This window comes from Eubalaena glacialis, chromosome 19 (assembly GCF_028564815.1).
Source record: "Eubalaena glacialis isolate mEubGla1 chromosome 19, mEubGla1.1.hap2.+ XY, whole genome shotgun sequence".
Lineage (NCBI taxonomy): Eukaryota > Metazoa > Chordata > Mammalia > Artiodactyla > Balaenidae > Eubalaena > Eubalaena glacialis.
The window spans coordinates 42,217,827-42,237,628 of record NC_083734.1 but is presented as its reverse complement, the minus strand read 5'-3'; the positions used below and the strand labels follow the sequence as shown (position 1 = coordinate 42,237,628).

The 19,802-nt window shown below is 51.8% G+C and overlaps 1 long non-coding RNA gene and 4 other non-coding genes across 5 annotated transcripts; 2 read left to right on the top strand and 3 right to left on the bottom strand.

Annotated features, from left to right (window-relative positions):
• Positions 1-2,139: 2,139 nt before the first annotated feature.
• On the top strand, positions 2,140-2,330 carry LOC133080989 (U2 spliceosomal RNA). The gene has a single exon (XR_009698665.1). It is a non-coding gene; the product is annotated as a U2 spliceosomal RNA (small nuclear RNA).
• Positions 2,164-4,303, top strand: LOC133080057 (uncharacterized). The gene is made up of 4 exons (XR_009698383.1): positions 2,164-2,470; positions 2,843-3,067; positions 3,184-3,309; positions 3,746-4,303. It is a non-coding gene; the product is annotated as an uncharacterized LOC133080057 (long non-coding RNA).
• Positions 4,297-4,487, bottom strand: LOC133081001 (U2 spliceosomal RNA). Its single transcript, XR_009698677.1, has one exon. It is a non-coding gene; the product is annotated as a U2 spliceosomal RNA (small nuclear RNA).
• A 3,921-nt stretch (positions 4,488-8,408) lies between these two features.
• LOC133081016 (U2 spliceosomal RNA) lies at positions 8,409-8,599 on the bottom strand. The gene has a single exon (XR_009698692.1). It is a non-coding gene; the product is annotated as a U2 spliceosomal RNA (small nuclear RNA).
• Positions 8,600-14,221: 5,622 nt separating this feature from the next.
• On the bottom strand, positions 14,222-14,412 carry LOC133081017 (U2 spliceosomal RNA). Its single transcript, XR_009698693.1, has one exon. It is a non-coding gene; the product is annotated as a U2 spliceosomal RNA (small nuclear RNA).
• Positions 14,413-19,802: the final 5,390 nt, after the last annotated feature.

Here is a 19,802-nt window from a genome sequence, read left to right as displayed (position 1 = left end):
ATCCAGTTCTATAAGATAAGAGCAATGATTGCAATAGTGTACCTCTAGAGGAGGGAAGGAGCAACAAGCGGGAACTGTTTCCTGGACCATAACAGACTAGTAAGACAGGCAGTCCAGAGGCTTTTGGCTATTGTTAACAGGGCCTAGTCCAGTAATAGCACATCGAGTGGCCTATCAACGAAATCCTCGCCTGACCTGGGAATGAGCATTCTTAGCAAGTGGCACAGTTTGGTTACGACATGCCCCCTTAGCCTTGGTGGACATTAAGACTGAAAGGGAAGGGACTGTAAAATAAAGAATTGCCCACCATCCAGTTCTACAAGGATCAAGTCATTAGTCTCTATAGTTGCTGACCTACCACCCACCCTGAAAGGGATTCAGGGTGGAGATCAGGATGAGGAGGAAACTGACAGAACCCGACCTCAGAGAGTTAGATATTTGCAAGAGAAAATTTTATGCACCCAGTTTCTTGCATGCTTCCCATACTTAGAAAAGCACTAAAACCCTTAACTAAGATATCTGTTCCTTCTGAGTAGCTGTAACCTTTTACCAAGATGTGTGCTTGATTGCACTTACCCCTTCTCTACAATCACATAGACTTATGGCTACCAAAGGGGAAAGTGAGGAGGAGAGGGAGAAATTTGGAATTTGGTATTAAGAGATACACACTACCATACATAAAAGAGTGAAACAACAAGGACCTACTGTATAACACAGGGAACTATATTCAATATCTTGTAATAACCTATAATGGAAAAGAATCTGAAAAGACTATATGATACTATATAATATATACAGCGTGTATATATATCTGAAAAGGAGTATATATTATATATCTGAAGAATATATAATAAAAAGCAAATAAATATATCTGAATCACTTTGCTGTACACCTGAAACATTGTAAATCAACTATACTTCAATTAAAAACAAAAAGTATCCCATGGGACTTCCCTGGCCGTCCAGTGGGTAAGAGTCGGCGCTCTCACTGCGGAGGGCCCGGGTTCAATCCCTGGTGGGGGAACTAAGATCCCAAATCCCACAATCCCGCAAGCCACGCGGCCCGGGGGTGGGGCGGGGGAGGAAAGTACCTTACCTCTTCGCAACAGTCCTCAGAGGTTTCGGAAAGACCGTCTCCCCGGTTATAACCCTCAGGTGGGCTCGAAGCAAATTTCCCGTTTCCTTCTTAGATTGACTATTGATTCATTGTTTTGTCGGCACACCTTTCAGCGTCCCTTCACCCCCACCCCTCATCCAGACAATTTCCCCCGCACGTAGATTCCGCCCCCCCGCGGCTGCCTCGCCCCGTGCCCGCGCTGTCAGGCTCACGTGGCCAACCTCCACCTCCTAACCACTCTGGGCTGCACCTGTGCCACTGAACTGACCGTAGGGGGCAAAAAACACAGCCGGGCTGATGGGGCTCCCCTTATCTCTCAGTACCCAGGGAAAAATAGACATGCACATTTGCTCTCCGGGACCCAGTAGGCCCTGACACAAGAAGGACCTGCTTTGTTTCGTCTTGTTTTTCCTTATATTTAAGTCTTTTTGTGAATAACTGATAGAAGGGAAAATAAAGGACTGTGGGAAACGACGTTATTAAAATTTGACCCTAGACCCTAGAACTTAAACATAGCCAACTCATGTGCGTATGCGTCCGTACAACAGTAAGATGACGTTAGGTGGTGGGTGGGTGTCCACTTGTAAAAATCTTTCAACGTACCTGTATGTTTGGGGGAAAAATTGAGAAGAAAAAGAAATGCTGGAAAGCAAAACCTGGTAGAACTCTGTGCGTCTCTCTCGCTCTGGGCGTTTCCCGGGAAAGCAGGCGGAAGGAGCTTTCCGGGTACGCGCTTGTTTCGGTTCCACCGCGAGAGGGCACACACGGGGAGCAGGAAACGGGCGCGCTTGTGGGCGGGGCATGCAAATTGCTTGGCCGGGGGAGGCATGGGAGAATAGAAAGCCTAAAAGCCCCCAATAAGTTAAAGGATCTGACAAACTAGGTATGTGTTACAAGTTGTGGCACTAGGGCACTGTGAAGTCTAGGGAAGAGGGCGGGCTTTCGTTTGAGGATGAGTTTCCTCACCGTGAGCTGAAAGGCGTGGGAGAAGAGGGGTGTGCTGGCGAAGGGGTTGGCAGTGGTATCGCTTCTCGGCCTTTTGGCTAAGATCAAGTGTAGTATCTGTTCTTATCAGTTTAATATCTGATACGTCCTCTATCCGAGGACAATATATTAAATGGATTTTTGGAGCAGGGAGTTGGAATAGGAGCTTGCTCCGTCCACTCCACGCATCGACCTGGTATTGCAGTACTTCCAGGAACGGTGCACCCCTTCGGGGGACTACAACAATACACAACGAGAGAACAAACGGGGATTTTCGGGATCGAGTGCGCTGTGCGTGTTGCAAGATACAGCTGTTCTACACCATTACAAACTTACTTCCACATCCGCTACGGCGTAAATGGGGCGGTAGGTACGGCTGGGTCTGTGGCCTGCCTGCGAAAGTAGTGTGCTGTTGTTCGTGTTTTCGGTTACTCGCCTACAGAAGTGGGGTGGCTTGGGTCCCGCCGCCGGCTACACGCGCGCAAGCCTTCTGTTCCTTCCCCTTTCTTCACTCTCCTGTGCCGCGTGAGAGGTAGCCGCGAGTGCTGCCCTCGCGGGAGCTGCTGCGTTGTGGTCGTTAGTTCGGCTAAAAGGGAAACGATTTTTTCTCTGAGGAAGAACCGCACGCAGAGAGCTCGTAAGGTGGGCTCGGCCCTCATAACTTATGCCTATCGGCGTTTGTAAGCCCCGTCCACAAGGCCAGCAGGCGTTCTGAAGCGCCACTTTTTTTCTTGACAGGTAGCGATTAGCCGGTAGGCCCGCCCCCATGCGCGCTACGCGTTCGAGGTTACAGGCGCTCCCACCCTTGAAGTGTGCCCACCTTCCTCGAAGCAGCGGTTGAGCCTGCAGCTTCGTCCGTAACCGCTCCAGGCTACTGCACGCACGCGCGCTGCCGACACAAGCCCGTGTGGCGGTGGCGGCGCAGCGCAGAGATGGACCCCAGCGGCGGACAGGACCGAGGTCGCAGGTGGGTGAAGGAGAAGTAGTGGAGCCCGCTGCATTTCCTAGCAGCCACGGGTGAGAGCGATCGCTCCTCAGGCTGCGGGTTCAGTCGTGTCTTCCTGTTCCCCCACGCGCCCGCAGTGCCAGGGACGCGCGGGGGCAGTGGGCGTGAGAGACGACGTGGCACAGGTACGCAGGGCAGCCCTTGGACGCCGCCTGAGGTAGGACAGGGGCCAGTAAGTTACCTTGCGGACGGCAGAGCGGAGGGTAAGTGACGCAGCAGAGGCTCTACCGCTGCGGCGGAAGCATCAGCTCACGCACGTGCTGGGCAGCAAGGGGCGGTGAGACTGCAGCGCTACCTGCGGCGGGGGTGGGGGGAGAAATCAGGAAGGAAGTGACGCCAGCGCCGGCTGTCACCCTCTGTGGGAGGGGGCTTAACCTGGCCAGCGTCACGCTGCGCCCGCGTGTAGGTCGAGTTGGAACTCACTGCCGCTTAGCGCTAGCGCGGCGCCCGGGCGGGCTGAGCGGGCGCGCTCGCTCCGCCGCAGATGGCAGCGCTGGGGTGTAGGTTTTGAGATCGGGCTTCCCTGCGGCGGGGGAGCAGGACAAGAGAAGAGAGGCCGGTGGGGGGGGGGGGGCTGTATTTCTCGCGCCTTAAGTCCACTAACTTTTTTTTTTTTTTTCCTCCATTCTTCCTGTAAAGCACTCTGATGAGAAGGTACCTCTTCCCCCTCAGAGGAGGTGGACGGAGGTCCCTGCGGAGGAGCTGAGCCTTCTCCACAACGAACGTTTAAAAGAAAACAGTACTGACCACACTGCCTGCGTCGAGGAAGAAAATAGACTGCTGCCAGGAAAAAGGAACGCGTCTGTCGGTCTACGTCGGCCATAGGTCGACAGAGCCTACCGCACGTTGGCAACGGCAAAAGGGAAAGGTGCTCCTACAGCTTCCTTTTGCCTCTTCCCCGCGCCGCTGCCTCGGCAACTGTAGGGGTTCTTGGGAAAAAACCAGGATGCAGTGCCTGGAGTGCCACGTGTTGGCCGAGAACGCAGGCTCCAGAAGCCAACCCGCTCTTTCTTTTTCCTTTCTGAAACAGTGCACAAAAACATTGATCAGCGGACTTACCCGCATCCCAAACTCCCCGAAGTGACACAAAAAGTAAGAAAAACAGTTTCTGCACCCATGTGCTAAAACTGAGAAATTACAACGTGGAAGCCAGTATCTGCTTTTCACACAGTGGTTTTAATCCCCTGAAGGGGAAGTGCACCGTTCCTGGAAATACTGCAATACCAGGTCGATGCGCGGAGTGAACGGAGCAAGCTCCTATTCCAACTCCCTGCTCCAAAAATCCATTTAATATATTGTCCTCGGATAGAGAACGTATCAGATATTAAACTGATAAGAACAGATACTACACTTGATCTTAGCCAAAAGGCCGAGAAGCGATACCATCTCCCTCTCTCTGGCCGTTGCCGTCCTCCCTTCATCCCTATTCAAGCCACGGTGAGCGCCCTCAGCCTCACGCCTCGTCTGACTCCTTTTGCGTCGTCCACAGTGCTATCACTAGAGTCCTGTGCAGACTTTCTGTTCTCTACCTTTGTGAGGAGAAATTCTGTGTACTTGATTGTCCCGTCATTCCCGCGCCGAACAGCCATTTCTAATCTGCATGCTCCGCCTTCTGTCGCCCGAGGACGCGCGGCTACCGCGGGCGGACTCCACCCTCCGGACCGGCTCCTCGCGCCCGGAGCCCAGGCCGGACCCGGAGCCCGCCTCCTGGCCTCCTGGCCGGTGCACGTCCTGCCGCAGACCCGAGACAGGGGCGGCAGCCGGAGAATGCGAGGGGAGCGCTGACACGGTAGCAGCTGTCACGGTTCGAGCCCCAGAAATCAAGAACTTGCTTTTGCCCACCGCTCTTCCCCCACGCACGCACTGCACATTCAACAACCGTTCAATGAGTAAGAGTGCCTCCTCCACGCTTAGCCAGTGCCCGACACACGCCACGATTACGGCGGCTCGTCAGCCGCCGCCGCCGCCGCCACCACCACCACCACCACCACCACACCCCCCTCGCCCCTCCTTGCTCGGGGCCGCTCTGCTCGCGTCGGTGTTCTCCCGCCCGTCTTCTGCCCGACGGTTCGGGTCCCCTGGGGGGTCGTCCTGAGAAGGGATGTCCTGGGTGACAGTCGTTGGAATGCAACACTGCCCGTCGCAAATCAATAACTTAGCATCTCCGTTTTCGCAGCGTGATTCACTCCCGCGGAGTTTGCTCAAATCGACGTGCACGGACTGAAGGGCCTGCGAATCGCGCCCGGCCCCCGTGCACGGCGCTCTGCGGAGGCCGGTCGCGTGCCCTTGTGCCCTCACGGTGGTGCAGGGCCGTCGCGGTCCCAGCCATCCTCACTGCAACGGAGCCTGGAAGCTCGGGAGATCACGAACGGTGACCGGAAGAGCAGGGCAGGCGTTCCCCAGCAGCGCCTCTTTCCCCAGCCTCGCCAACAACCCCACGTGGCATCAAACCTGCGAATGCTTTTTTGGTGCGGGGTGGGGAAAGGGGGAGGGGTCGATCTCATAGGTGAAAATGGTACCTCGGCGTAGTTTGGATTTGCAGTTTTCTAATCTTGGGTAAATAAGGTTGAGCGTCCTCTCCTGTTTCAGAGACGCCTTTATTTTCTCTCTGTGAACTAACTCCTTGTTGGGGGTCTTCGGCCCTTTTCCTCCTGGATTCTCGGATGGGCTTTATCCTAAGGGCGTGGATCTGCAACTTACACATTCAGGGGACTGGCCCTTTGTCTGTAATGGAAGCGGTGAACATTTTCTCCTGTTGGATATCTGGCTTTGGCTTTACTTAAGGTGATGATTCCATTGCCTCAAGGTTTCATGGAAAGTTCTTTTTATATCATCATATGTATCAATTAAAAAAATATCTTTCAGATTTTGAGTCGAAAGGACTTATAATTTCCTAAATCTTCCTCTAGGTTTTCTTCTTCTTCTTCTTCTTTTTTAAAATAAATTTATGTATTTATTTACTTTTTGGCTGCATTGCGTCTTCATTGCTGTGCGCGGGCTTTCTCTAGTTGCATTGAGCGGGGGCTACTCTTTGTTGCGGTGCGCGGGCTTCTCATTGCAGTGGCTTCTCTTGTTGTGGAGCACAGGCTCTAGGCGTGCGGGCTTCAGTAGTTGTGGCACGTGGGCTCAGTAGTTGTGGCTCGCGGGCTGTAGAGCGCAGGCTCAGTAGTTGTGGCACACGGGCTTAGTCGCTCCGCGGCATGTGGGATCTTCCCGGACCAGGGCTCGAACCCGTGTCCCCTGCATTGGCAGGCGGATTCTTAACCACGGCGCCACCGGGGAAGTAAGTCCCTCAATCCATATTTCTTGAATGAATAAACCCCAATGTATACTGTTCATTGGAATCTGATCTCGTGCTGCGGGGGGGATGCCTTGGTAGGAGAGGTGTAGGTCGAATGCTTCTACTAGCGCCCTCTTTGCCTTTCCACACTCTACCCCTAGGTAATCCCAAGACTGGAAAGTGCAAATAAAATGATCATCCACTGGATTAATCATGTTTTAAATTTTTCTATAATTTACGATGCTTTGACATCTTGAGGGCCTGCTGGCCTGGAAGAGACTGCCCCTCCCAGGACTAACTAATTCCTAGAAATGCAACCTGCTTGCTTTGGGAGCCTGCCGTTCACGTGCAAAGCAATCTTCCAACACCCGTATCTGCAACTGCCTCCTCTAGTTACTCTCACACTCCAGCTAGTATTTCCCCTGCCCTCTCTCACCCCAGGGCCCGGTACCTCACAACTAGAGAACAGCCCCGTAGCCCAAAGCTCACCGAATGCTATTCTAATGGTCCAATCCGAACCTTGCTCAAACTTGCCTACCCTGCTGCCTCTGCCCATTCTTCCCACCCTCCCCTCCCCTCCCCTCCCCTCCCCTCCCCTCCCCTCCCCAGGACGATAAAGGCCATATACTCTCCTCTCCTGCCTCCCAACCAAGCAGGCCAGGCCGAGTCCCCCATGTGGCTCGCTGCAGGGTGTGGCGTGCCCTCTTCTCTTGGGAACTGTAAGTAATAAAACTCCTTCAGTGGCACTGACCTCTCCTTGTCAGTCAGTCAGCTGTATACAGTACAACCAACCCACACACCTAAGTGAAAAGCCCATCACTTTTTTTTTTTTTGTTTTTAATATAAATGTATTTATTTATTTATTTTTGGCTGCGTTGGATCTTCGTTGCTGCTCGGGGGCTTGCTCTCGTCGCGGCGAGCGGGGGTTACTGGTCGTTGCGGTGCGCGGGCTTCTCATTGCGGGGGCTTCTCTTGTTGCGGGCTCGAGGCGTGCGGGCTGCAGTAGCTGCAGCACGCAGGTTCAGTAGTTGTGGCACACGGGCTTAGTGGCTCCGCGGCATGTGGGATCTTCCTGGACCAGGGCTCGAACCCGTGTCCCCTGCACTGGCAGGCGGATTGTTAACCACTGAGCCACCAGGGAAGCCCGGCATTTAAACCTACATTCCGGGTGGATCTTCGTGGCTCTCAGCGGGAGCTGCCCTCCCGCTCGATCCTTTTCCGCCTGTGGATATTGACATCAGGAACCACGAGGACAGGAGTAATGCTGGAGACACCAAAAGAAGCCGGGGAAAGTGGAGACGGAAGACAGAAGACTCAAGCTACTGTTTTCCTTGTGCCTTGAGGGTGGCGTGGAAACGGTCTGGGAACAGCAAGAGGAAGCTTGGATACCCCCTCCGCTCCTTTCCTAGTTTCTACAGACGGAGGAATGGGGGAGAGAGGCCCCGTGAGAAGGCTGTGGGGCAGAAACTATGCTCTCCGGAGCACGCCAAGTTGGAGCAAAAAGCACAAAAACTCCACTTAGAAAGAAAGCAGAAAAGAGAAGAAATTCTTAGCCCAAGAACAGGGTTTAAAACATGGGGGAAATGAGAGGAAAACGGAGAAAGGGACGTTCAGTTATTAAGCGGAAAAGAAACGGAGAGAAACGGCAGGGTGAATGCGAAAACAGCCAAAGCACACAGAGACATAGGGCAATCAGCTGCTTCTGGCCGTTGGTCCTTCTGCCAAACAGCACGAAGAACCCTCCCAACGCTGGAAAAGTGAGAAATCGAAAGAGAGAGTTCTCTCCGTTGTAACGGTTACGTTTCTCTAGCCGACCAACTTACTCCTTTTTCTGCAAACACCATCTGTCTCAAACGAACAAGTCTACGAAAGAAACACACAAGAACGTTTTAAAAACACTATTGAGAACGGAAAAGTACTAGACCACTGTAACGAAAAAAAAAGCTTCGCTAAAGCAGCGCAGAAAGACAGACAACACACGACTCTCACTTTTTGAAACATCAGTTACTACCCCCGGGGGGGGGGGCGTGCACCAGGCCTGGAAACACTGCAATACCAGGTCGATGCGTGGAGTGGACGGAGCAAGCTCCCACTCCAACTCCCGACTCCAAAAATCCGTTTAATATGTTGTTCTCGGGTAGAGAACGTATCAGATATTAAACTGATAAGAACAGATACTACACTTGATCTTAGCCAAAAGGCCGAGAAGCGATACCCAGCAGCCTGCCATCGCTGTCACCGTCCTCCTCGCATCCATATTGGACTCAGTGTGACCCCTGTCACTGCTCACTCGAGGTCTCACTGCCTTTGCTTCGGTGACAATACTGTGGGTGGCACTACACCACACTCTCGTGCAGATTTTTTATTCTCTACATTGTAGAAGAGGAATTCTGGATCTGTTGCAGCTTCGTCGTTCTCGGGCTGAAGCGCCATTTCTGATTTGCATGCCCCGCCCCCGCCCGCCCAAGGGGGCGTGGCTCCGGCGGGCTGACCTTATCCTCTGGGCTGCTGCGGGGGACCTCTTCTTTGGCATCAATGCAAGCGGAGACAAAAGACCGAACCATAAGGGATTCCGGGTGGGCGGCTAGAGGGGCCTGTGGGAGGAGCCGTTGGCTGAGAGTTTTCCTGAAGACGAGGTCGCAAGACACATTCGCTAGAAACGCCCAGACTGCAATGTGTTAAATAGGCCTCCGCTTCGTAGGGTCGGGTGGGGGACTCATTCTGAGTCCGGGGAGCGGAAGATCTAGAGGGGGGCTTCCCAGGGCCGGTGGGGTAATCTCCCTGCCAGGCGGAAGGCGGATGGCCCACAGTGGGGAAGGGAGGAGGTGTGTGGATATGGAGGGCCGGGCTGAGCAAAAGCTGGAGGGATTCTCTCCAACTCAAGCGCCTGCGTCCGTCGGTGCTTCTACGAATGAACCCAGATGCCGGGCTTCCTACAGAAAGCTTCCTCTGCCTGAGACCTCCTTTCCCTACACCTCCTCCTCACCTGTCTAATTCTTACGCAGAGCCTCTGGGCTCCGCTTGGGCTTCAGCTGCCCCAGCAAGCCTTCCTCGTGGGCTCTTCCGCACCCCACCTCACCCCACCCCACCCCAGGATGATTGCGGCCCTCCTTTGTATTTCACCCCACCCCGGACTTCAAGTCCACCATTCACCACTCGTTGGGGGCAGTCCTTTATCTCCGCCACTGAAATCTGAGATCCTTGAGGGCGGCGACCCTCGTCAGCACTTAACCTCTGTATCCCAGCACTAGCCCAGTGCCCGACCTGTAGGAGGTGCACAGGAAACGTTTGTTGAGTGAACAAAAGGTGTGCAAAACAGACTGAATCGGGGAAGCACTTAGGAGGGTCCTGGCCCGATCCAGGGGTGAAGAGGGGAAGATCTGGCCTGGGGTGGCAGGACACCAGAGAGGAGAGTGACTGCCAGGGACGCTCTGGGCATCAAGGACCGTAAATAAATTAAGGCCTCTGGCAAAGCGGGGATAAAGTTTCGCAGCGGCAACGCTTCTCTGTGGCAAAGGCTGCAGGCTGCCCAGGCAGCGTAAACCTTTTCCATCCCCCTTCCTAACAGAGCTTCACTTTAGTTGGGGAGTTTCTATTTCTTTCACTGGATCTCAGAAGAGCTAGAAGGTATCACTGATGTAGGACTGAAACCCAGTGGGTCGTTTCACCCTGCCGCAGGGAAAGCCTGATGGCGGGGGCTGCCTGAGCCCTTCCCAGAGCCCGCCCCTCTGCCGAGCGCTCCGTGTGTATTAACTCATTTGATCCTCCCCATAACTCCACGGGGTGGGTATTAGTATTATTATCCGGGGCCAAGACTAGGTGAGGCCAGTGAGAAACTAGCCTTCGGGGCGGGGAGGTAGGGGGACATTTAAGGGAGTGCCGCCCCGAAACGCTCTTCAGCAATCAAGATAAGTACTATTTTGATACAATTCATCTTACCTGGATTCTAAGATAATCGGGAGATTTATTTTGATTACTGGGTTTTTGGTGCTCCCTGAAATTTTTTGGCCAAGACAAGCGCCTCACTCGTTTCCCTCCACTCTCATCCCCATTCTGTTGACCTGAGCTGTCACAGCCACTAGCCACTCGCAGCTGGGGAGCGCTAGGAAGGTGGTTCCTCCTAATCCATATGTGCTGTTAAGTGTAAAATACACATGGGATTGCAAAGGCTTAGTATTAAAAACTGTCAAATATCTCCGTAATTTCCGTATTAATTACGTGTTGAAGTGATATTTCAGATATCTGTTTTTGTTTTTTGTTCTATTTTTGTGGCCGCGCCGCAGCTCCCGGTAACCCCGACCAGGAATCAAACCCGGCCCCCCCACCCCCCCACCCCCCCACCCCCACCCCCGACCCCGACTCCGACTCCTAACCACTGGACCGCCAGGGAATTGCCAAAGTATCTTGAGTTAAAGAAAACATGAAACTGAATTTCACTCGTTTCTCTTTATTTTTTAACGTGCCTAAGAATATTTAAAGTTAAGAATATTTAAAGTGTGTGAGGGAATTCCCTGGCTGCCCAGTGGTTAGGACTCGGCGCTTTCACTGCGGGGGGTGGGTGGGGGGGGGGCGGGCGGCGGGGCGGGGCCCGGGTTCCATCCCTGGTCGGGGAACTGGGATCCCGCAAGCCACGCGGCGCTGTTAAAGACTGAAGTGCTGCTGAGAGGCCAAGCAACTTGCCTAAGGTCACACAGCTAATGTGAGACAAAGTCAGGATTTGCATTCAAGCATCTCACTAAACACTGGGGCCTCGGTTTTTTTTAAATTGGGGATCATGATTTTTTAACTGGGGATAATGATAATGCTTCTCTTATTAGGGGACTTGTGAAGCTACGCGTGGAAATGCAAGCACATGGGAATGTCTTGATAAGTACACTCTAGGGAAAGTCACTTCTTGCCTGTAAAACAGAAATAATTCCATTTTACAGTGCTGTCAACTATCTCCACCTACCCACCCTGAGCTATTCCTGTTTCACATCCCACTTCACCTGGTCTTAGTTCTCTGCCGGCTGCCAAGTCGTTATTGACACCTATGATTGTCACGTGGCATAGTTATACACATAGATACGGACACACAGACACATAGGTATGTAGGTCCACTCACGCATATACAGATATGAGTGCTGTACTGTTTTTCACCTTGATGGTAAAGGCTTTGTTTGCTGCTCTTTCCTCAGCACCTGTGGTAGTGCTCCATATGTACTTGGCACTCGGTGAATATTTGTTGCACGAATGGATGAAGGTCAAATGAGACAATGTGTGATGTGCTTGACAAGGCTCTTCAGGCCCCCCCCCCCCCCCCGCCAATCCCATGAGCCCTGTTCAGATCTGTGTGCATCAGACCACCTTCTGCTCAACTCATTTGGCTTCCCTGAGAAGGGGTGGCTGTGGTCCAAACACCCCAACCATCTGTTCATCTCTCACTGGCCTCCTCCTTGTCCTGCTTGGTGTTCTGGCCATCTGGGCCGGTGTCTTAGCCCCCATCCTGGGTTGGAGGCGCCCTGAGGGCAGGAACGGCTTCTGGCCTGCCTCTGTCTACTCCCAGCACCTGCCCCGGGGTGTCACATCACTTACAGGTGATTTATGACAAAACAAGTGAGAATAAATATTTGCAACCCCAATCACAGAAAAAGTACTTATCTTTCTAACACATAACGAGCTCCTAGAAGTTATTATAAAAGAACAACCATTCAATAGGGAAAAAATGGGTGAAGGCCAGGCACAGAAGTATTTTCCATGTCACAGAAAATAAAAAGTGGCTCTAAATAAATTCCCTCATCTCCCCCCCCCCCCAATTCTTATCCTCCCGCCCGGGCCCGCTGGCTGCCCTGACCGGGACAGTCTGGTCAGCTTCCAGGTCAGGAGGCCAACATGAGCGTTGCACCAAGGAGTTCCAGTCCAGAGGCCAAGAAACCGTTCGTGGGGCTCAGATCTGCTCACCGACGGTTTGTTAGTGCCTCTGTGTGTGAGCCAGGCACTGCTTATGGCACATTCCTGGTCACAATCTCATTTTACCTTTACAGTACCCTGAGGAAGTGTTATCACCCCCAAGTCTCAGAGGGGAGAGAGGCTGCCTGACTCACCCACGATGCTTCCAAAGGTCTTCCAAGGGCAGAGGTCTTCCCCCGAGGCCAGGCAGCCAACTGTCAGGCACAACCCTTGGCTCATCCATTCTTCTCTCTGGCAATGATTTGCTGAGTGCCTCTGACAAGCCAGAGCTGTTAAGAGTTTGGGGTTATAATAACAGATCTCTGTTGTAGATTTACAGGAGAACATTGAAAGTACTCATCGTCAGGGAGAATATACAGCCTTTAGGGTCACTTTCTAGTAATCGGTTCTAGGCCCTTGCTGCTCAAAGTGCGGTCTGTGACCAGCAGCATCCGCATCGCCCAGGAGCTGGTGAGAAACGCAGGATGCAGGCACCAAGTCAGACCTCCGGTCTTAGTTTGATGGGGCTGCCAGGGCTGCCAAAACAAAATGCCGCCGGCTCGTGGCTTAAAGAACTGAAATGTATTTTCTCACCGTTCTGGAGAGACTGGAAGTCCCCGATCAGGGTGCCAGCGTGGCAGGGTTCCGGGGAGATCCCTCTCTTGGCTTGCAGATGGCGGACTTCCCTCCCTCTCCTCATGTGTTAGAGAGAGAAAGAACAAGCGCTCTGGTGCCCCCTCTCATGGGGGAGCTAATCCCAACAAGAGGGCCCCACCCCTCCTGACCTCTTCCTAACCTCTTCCTAACCTCATTGGCCCCAGAGGCCTCCCCTCCCACTAGGGCTTCAAGACACGAACTTTGGGGGCACAATTTCAGTCCGTGACCCCTTCTGAACCAGAATCTGCATTCCAGTAAGGGCCACAGGGGAGCCCTGTGCACATTAAAGATTGAGAAGCACTGATTTTGTAAGTCACACACACTGGAAAAGAAATGGCACTGGGTGGTCAATGTGTACATATTACTCTGTATGCTTTCTGGGGAAGATTACACTGGCTTCCTGGGCCACACTAACAGCTATGAGGCATAGAGAACTGTGTGTGTGCCAGTCCCTTGGCTGAGCACTTCACACATTTCATGTTACTTCTCATGATAACACTGTGAGATAAGTATCTCCGTCCCATTTTACAGAAGAAGAGGTTGAAGCTGACAAGAGGCGAGAGTAGCCTGCCCACGGCCTTACGGGGGTCTACGCTAAGGCCAGGCCTGCAACTCCTCTCCCACGTCAGTCAGTGATGTCGGTAAAGGTGGTCCCCCGGCCAGCAGCATCCTCAGCCCCTGAGAACGTGTTAGAAAAACACATTCGTGGGCCTCAGAGCTCGAGACCCACTGAACCACAAACTCCGGAAAGAGATCCCGGCACTCGATTTCATTTACGGTTGACGTTGCGTCTGCATGGCTGTGCACGGGTTTTTTCCGGGCGCAGACCACCTTTCTCTTGCACTGTGGTGAGTGAAAAAAGAGCCAAAGCCAAACCACACAGAGACTAACGCACGGGGCAGTCAGCTTCCGCTCATTGGGCTTTCTTCCTAAACAAGAAAACCGCCGCGCCCAACGCTGCCCAGTGAGAAATCGTGAAAAGTTCCCCATACTACTGCTTTCTCTCTGCCTCCTACTAGTCTTACTGCTTTCTGAAAAAGACCACTAACACCCATAAACCTATACACTTCGACCTACAAGAAAGAAACCAACACAGGAAACTGCGAGAACACTACCGACGAAACAAAGAGAGCACAAATCCGAACACTTCCACTCCCCAAACGTGAAAAACTCCACTAAACAACGGAATAACAACCCAAAAAAATGAAACACGGCTCTCTCTTTTCTTGAACTGGAGATATTTCTCCCCAGAGGGGTGCACCAGTCCTGGAAACACTGCAATACCAGGTCGATGCGTGGAGTGGACGGAGCAAGCTCCCACTCCAACTCCTAGCTCCAAAAATCCGTTTAATATGTTGTTCTCGGGTAGAGAACGTATCAGATACTAAACTGATAAGAACAGATACTACACTTGATCTTAGCCAAAAGGCCGAGAAGCGATACCCAGCCACCTGCCATCGCTGTCACCGTCCTCCTCTCATCCATATTCGACTCAGTGTGACCCCTGTCACTGCTCACTCGAGGTCTCACTTCCTTTGCTTCAGTGACAGTACTGTGGGTGGCACCACACCACACTCTCGTGAAGAGTTTTTATTCTCTACATCGTGGAAGAGGAATTCTGTACCTGCGGTAGCTTCGTCGTCCTCGGGCTGAAGCGCCATTTTCAATTTGCATGCCCCGCCCTTTCCGCGCGGGTAGGTGTAGCCGCGCGGGTTGATCTGCCCCGTCCTCGGCACCGCCTCTGCGCGCATGAGCGGAGGCTGGGCTGGGGCGGACCTCTTCTTTGGCACCAGCTCTCGCGTAAAGACAGAATTCAGGGGAATTGGGGTTGGGAGAGTAGAGGAGGGCGTCTGTGGAATTGATTTGCAGCAGACTGGTCCGAGTACGAAAAACGTCATCTGGTCTTCACTGTGAAGACAATAGGGTCCCACGGGCTGGCTCTGTCCAGGCCGAAGACCCAGTCGAAGGCTGGGAGTCCGGGAGTGCCTGTCCGGTGTCGCCTGGCAGGGGCTGCAGAGAGAACTTGGGACCCGAGATCGCGCCCTGCGAGCACTGCTGCCCTGGTTGTCAGGACCCCCGCCCTGCCCCCGCTGCAGGCCACTAGGGCAAACTCCTTCACCTCCAGAGCCTTAATTCCCCAGCTGAGAAGTGGAAACCTTAGTGCCTACCGTGTGGGGCTGAGGGAGTATAAAGGGAGCTAATGAGGCGACCTTGGTTTGGTAGTCTAGAATGTGGGCCCTAGTGTCCAACGAGGTCCCAGTGAAGGCGTCATGGCTGTGACACTGAAACAACTGAGCAACTGTATTGCCTGTAACAACACAATAGGCAACATCTATTGTTTGGGCCGGGCTTTGCGCTAAGTGCTTTCCTTATATCAGACTTTCAAAGTTTACCTACAGATGGAGCGGTTGACACAGAGAGGGTGAGCAACTTTGCCCACGACTACACAGCTAGTTAGCGGAAGAGGTCGGATCCATCCATGAAGAGCACGGGACCTAGAAGAGGGCACCAAAAGAAAGAGAAGCTGTTCTTGTGTGTCCCGCCCACTATGAGAGTAAGTGTTGCTGAGCCTGACACACAGGTCTGTCTGAAGAGAGACAGGAACAAGCTGTCTGGTGCAGCGGTTAAGAGCAGACACTTGGAACACCTAGTCTCTAATCCCTCTCTACCTGTTAATGATCATGTGACCTGGTGCGTGACTTGGCCTCCCCGCTTAACCGTCTGTCTTCGATGTAGCCACATTATCTGTAAATTGGAGATAAGGAGATGAGAAATTATTAGACATAATCTTAAGAATTACGAGACATGCCCGGAATATGGTATTCCTGTAAGTACCAAACATACGGGAAAATATCGCAGGCAAGTCACTTCTCTGTAGCTTACCCTCTTCATCTAGAAAATGAGAACATTAACATATAGTCCTGTGCTTACTCTTCCCTCATTCACCTGGTTTTATTTTACTCCATAGCACATATCACCTGACATCTTATACATTTATTTGTTTATTGCCTTCTAGCCTAATAGCATGTAAGCTCCAGAGCAGGGAACTTGGTCCGTTTTGTCCACATTTATCTCCTCAGTGTTTAGAATAGGGCCTGACATATACTAGACACTTAGTATATTTTGGTTGAACACATGAATGTGTAAATATTAAATAATGCGATTTGTCCATACAGAAAGAGATTAGCAGACCTCCTGGCTTGTGGTAATTATTACGACCCTCCCTGTGTTTCACTACATTTCTGCTTGCTTCCATGTTTTATCAGGTCATCTTGTGCTCACCAATTTAGCTTCCTAGGTATTTTGATCTTTAGAATGAGGTACCTTGGATTGCAGACACGCATGTTCTGTCATTGCAAAGGAGTATCTCCCTTTGTAAATTAACGACTTAGCATTCTAATTCACGCACCAGCTTCTTGTGAGTTTGGTTAGTGTGAGTCAGTACCCCTCAGCCAGCTCACATCCATGTGTACAGACCAAAGTGCCTATAAAAGTTCAGGCAACACCAGGACGTGGCTGGCTGGTGAGCCTTTGTCCAAGTGTCCTACAGTCTCACTATGGACCCAGTTATCATTGTTGCCAGGGAGTTGGAAATGGTAAGCCAGAGACAGGGACTGGAAGAGCACAGATAGCCTTCTCAACCAGTGCCTGTTTCCCGCAGCCTTGCCCAACCATCATGTTATCTAACTTTTGCATAATATCCAATGTTATCTCTTTCTATGAGCAAGGTTGTACAGCTTTTCATGTGCTTGAGATCCATTATTATTTTCTGTGAACTGCACGTTCCTATCCCCTGCCCACCGTCTTTTGAACTGTTGATCTTTTTGTGTTTCCATCTCTAACCTACTTCACATTTGTCCTAGTATTCGAGTTCAGGTATAGATCTGACTTTATTTTGTCTGGATGGCTACCCAGTTGTCCCAATATCATATATGAAATAGTCCATCTTCTCATCAGTTTCAGATGCCAACTTTATCATATTAAAAAGTGTGTGTATATACATATATATATATATATATATACACACATACATATATATATGTATGCGTGTGTGTGTATATATATATATATATATATATATATATATATATATATATTGGACTTCTCTTTTTTTAAAAAAATCTTCTGATATCCTGTTTTTAAGAGTCTTGATTCAACTGATTCTCTGGTATCACACCTTAACTCTGTGCCTGTCACTGTGTGGGTCCTGGGATCACACAGGTGAACAGGACCTTGTCCCCGTGGTCAGCAAGGGGCATCTGCCGTGTTCTTCCATTCCTCTCCTCTGGCTGCCACTCAACCACGTCCACCGCTCTTTGCTGCCGGGGAAGCCTTGCACACTCAGATAAGGTCTGCCCACGCCAAGGCTGCCAACTCCAAGTGCTTCTAAGTGTTCCATCCCTGGGCATCAGAGGTCTGCTGGGTGCCCTGCCGGCTGGGGAGGACAGCCTCTTCAAGTCCAGGCCTCACTGTATCTGTTTTTCCTGGCCCTGCAGCCGCCCTGCCTTCACCTCAAGTTTTACCCTGACCTCTTGGACAGCTCCCTCAGATTCTTTTCATCACTTGTCAGCTTTCCCTAGTTGAAGAGACAGGGAGGGAGACACCATTTTGTTTTCTCTGACCTCCTCTCCCTTCTCTCTGACCCCGCCCTCTCGCCCTCAATTCTCCTTTCTCCCGCCTTCTCCTTTTTCCCAGCCACAAAACAAAAGCTTTCGCTTTTATGACTAGGAACAGAACTGGATCAGTCTGTCTGACTTTGCAGTCGGAAAGGGAGATTGTTTTCCCCAGCAACGTGATCAGGGGTGTGCGTGGACCAGCAGACCGTCTGCTCCTCACCCCCCCCCGCCCCCACCCCGAACGTGCCCGGGGTCCTGGCGCTACAACAGAAGAGTCTGTGTGCTGGAGAGCAAGTTTCCTGTCCAGCTAGACTGGATCCATCAAACTCAGTTAGACTCGACCAAGACCTGGGCTTTTCAAAACTTGCCTGCCATTACGGAGGCCAGCAAATCCCCACATTTTCTTTTTGGTCTTTCAACAGCCCCCAACAGAAGGCGTCACACTCCATAGTGATGCCTGATTTTGTCCATTCCAAGATGCCCATCTTTTCCGCATCTTTACATCTCAGAAACCAGGATGCGTCTTACATTCGATGCCCGGAGAAAGCACTGTCGCTGTTTACATCGCAGCACGTCTTTCTTGGCTTCTTTCGTCCTGTCTTTCTTAGGGCTAGGTAAAATAACGGTACCTCTCACAAAAGATGGCATCTTAAATTCGTGAACTACTATAATAATAAAAGCCTCTGTTTATTGAACCCGACGTGTGACATGGATTATTTCCTTCCATCATCACAACACCTCTAGGATGGAGGTGTTATTACCCCTACCCTGCAGGGGAGGAAACCGATCAGAGCGGTAGAGCCGCTAGATCACATTCGCACGCCTGATAAATAATGCAGCCGGTATTTCATAAGATTTACCCGGCCCACGCTTCTAACTCTACTCGCCGTTCTTTCCACAACAAAAGATCCTGGGTCTTGTATAATAACAAGCTCTATTAAAAATGCAATGTGCAAGGTGCTACAATCAGTTAACAGCACGGGAAGTTCCCTGAGGGCTGATATGAGTTAAAATCCAAATTGACAGGGGTGGAGTGGGCTACGGAGTAGAATCTAGAGCTGGAAGGAGTTCTGAGGTCAGAGGTGGGGTTGGGAGAGGCAGCGTGCACAGGGAAGGCATGAGAGGGGCTCAGAAAGGGAGATGAGAATTGGGAGGGCGCAGTCTTGGCAGATTTGCCCTGAAAAATCCCTCCTCTCGCGCAGGAGGACTGGCTCAGAGGGTTGGAAACAGTTCCCCAGATTCAGCCCAGCCCACCTCCCCCACCCTGAGGGTCTCCACAGCTGAGCCCTGTTCTTTCTAAGGTAGGAGGACAGTAAGAGGGAAATCGAGGGAGGGAGAGATACCAACAGGAACCCACTTCCTCTTTTGCCCATTTAATGACTGAGGCGGTCAAGTGCCTTTCCCTTTCTCGTTCTCTTAAAATGGGTACTTTCCACCTAAATGTTTGCAGAATTCGTTTATAGGAAGATAAATGTGCTGTGAAAATAAATGTCCAGTGACAAGCCTCCATTTCATTTTTTGTCTCTGGAGACCCTTGTGTATCTGTTGTTGCAAATGACATCCCTGGGTGCCAGGACGACGAGAAGGGAGTAGCAGCTCTTTGAAAAAGGAAGAAAGAGATCTAGCAAGGCTCAGGTCCCACTGGCCCCTCAGCAGAGCTGGGGCACCCCTAGCAGCTGGCCATAGCCAGATGCCCACTGTGACGGCGGGCACTTCCCAAGCATCCTGTAGTGTCTTCCAACAACCTTCAGAGGAAAGGCTCAGAGACGCTGAGTGACCTGCCCAAGTTCCCCCAGGTAGTCGGTGACACAGGCAGGATTGAACCTGAGTCTGTTTGACTCCAGAGCCCTTAGACGACTCCACTAGACCGGCTGCCTGAATTGACAGACTCTCTGTTTGAGGTTCAAACTCTCTGTTTGAACCTGTTTTCAGGTTCAAGGGCTGCACCCTGCACCCTCCCTCCACCATCAACAGTGTTTGAGGCTGAGGCTGGGTCGAAGCCCCTTCTTCACCTACACCCCTCCCTCGCTTCCAGTTGGACTCAGCCTCTGCTGTTTCTAGAAAAATTTATATCTTTGGGGAAAGACCAACAGTCTACCCAGTCCCTGCCCCCAGAAGCCCTCCTGGGCTTCATGAAACGACCCCCTCCCCTGGCCACTCCACCTCCTGGACACCCAAGGAGTTCAAAATGAGTCTCCCCAGAATGTGCCACTTT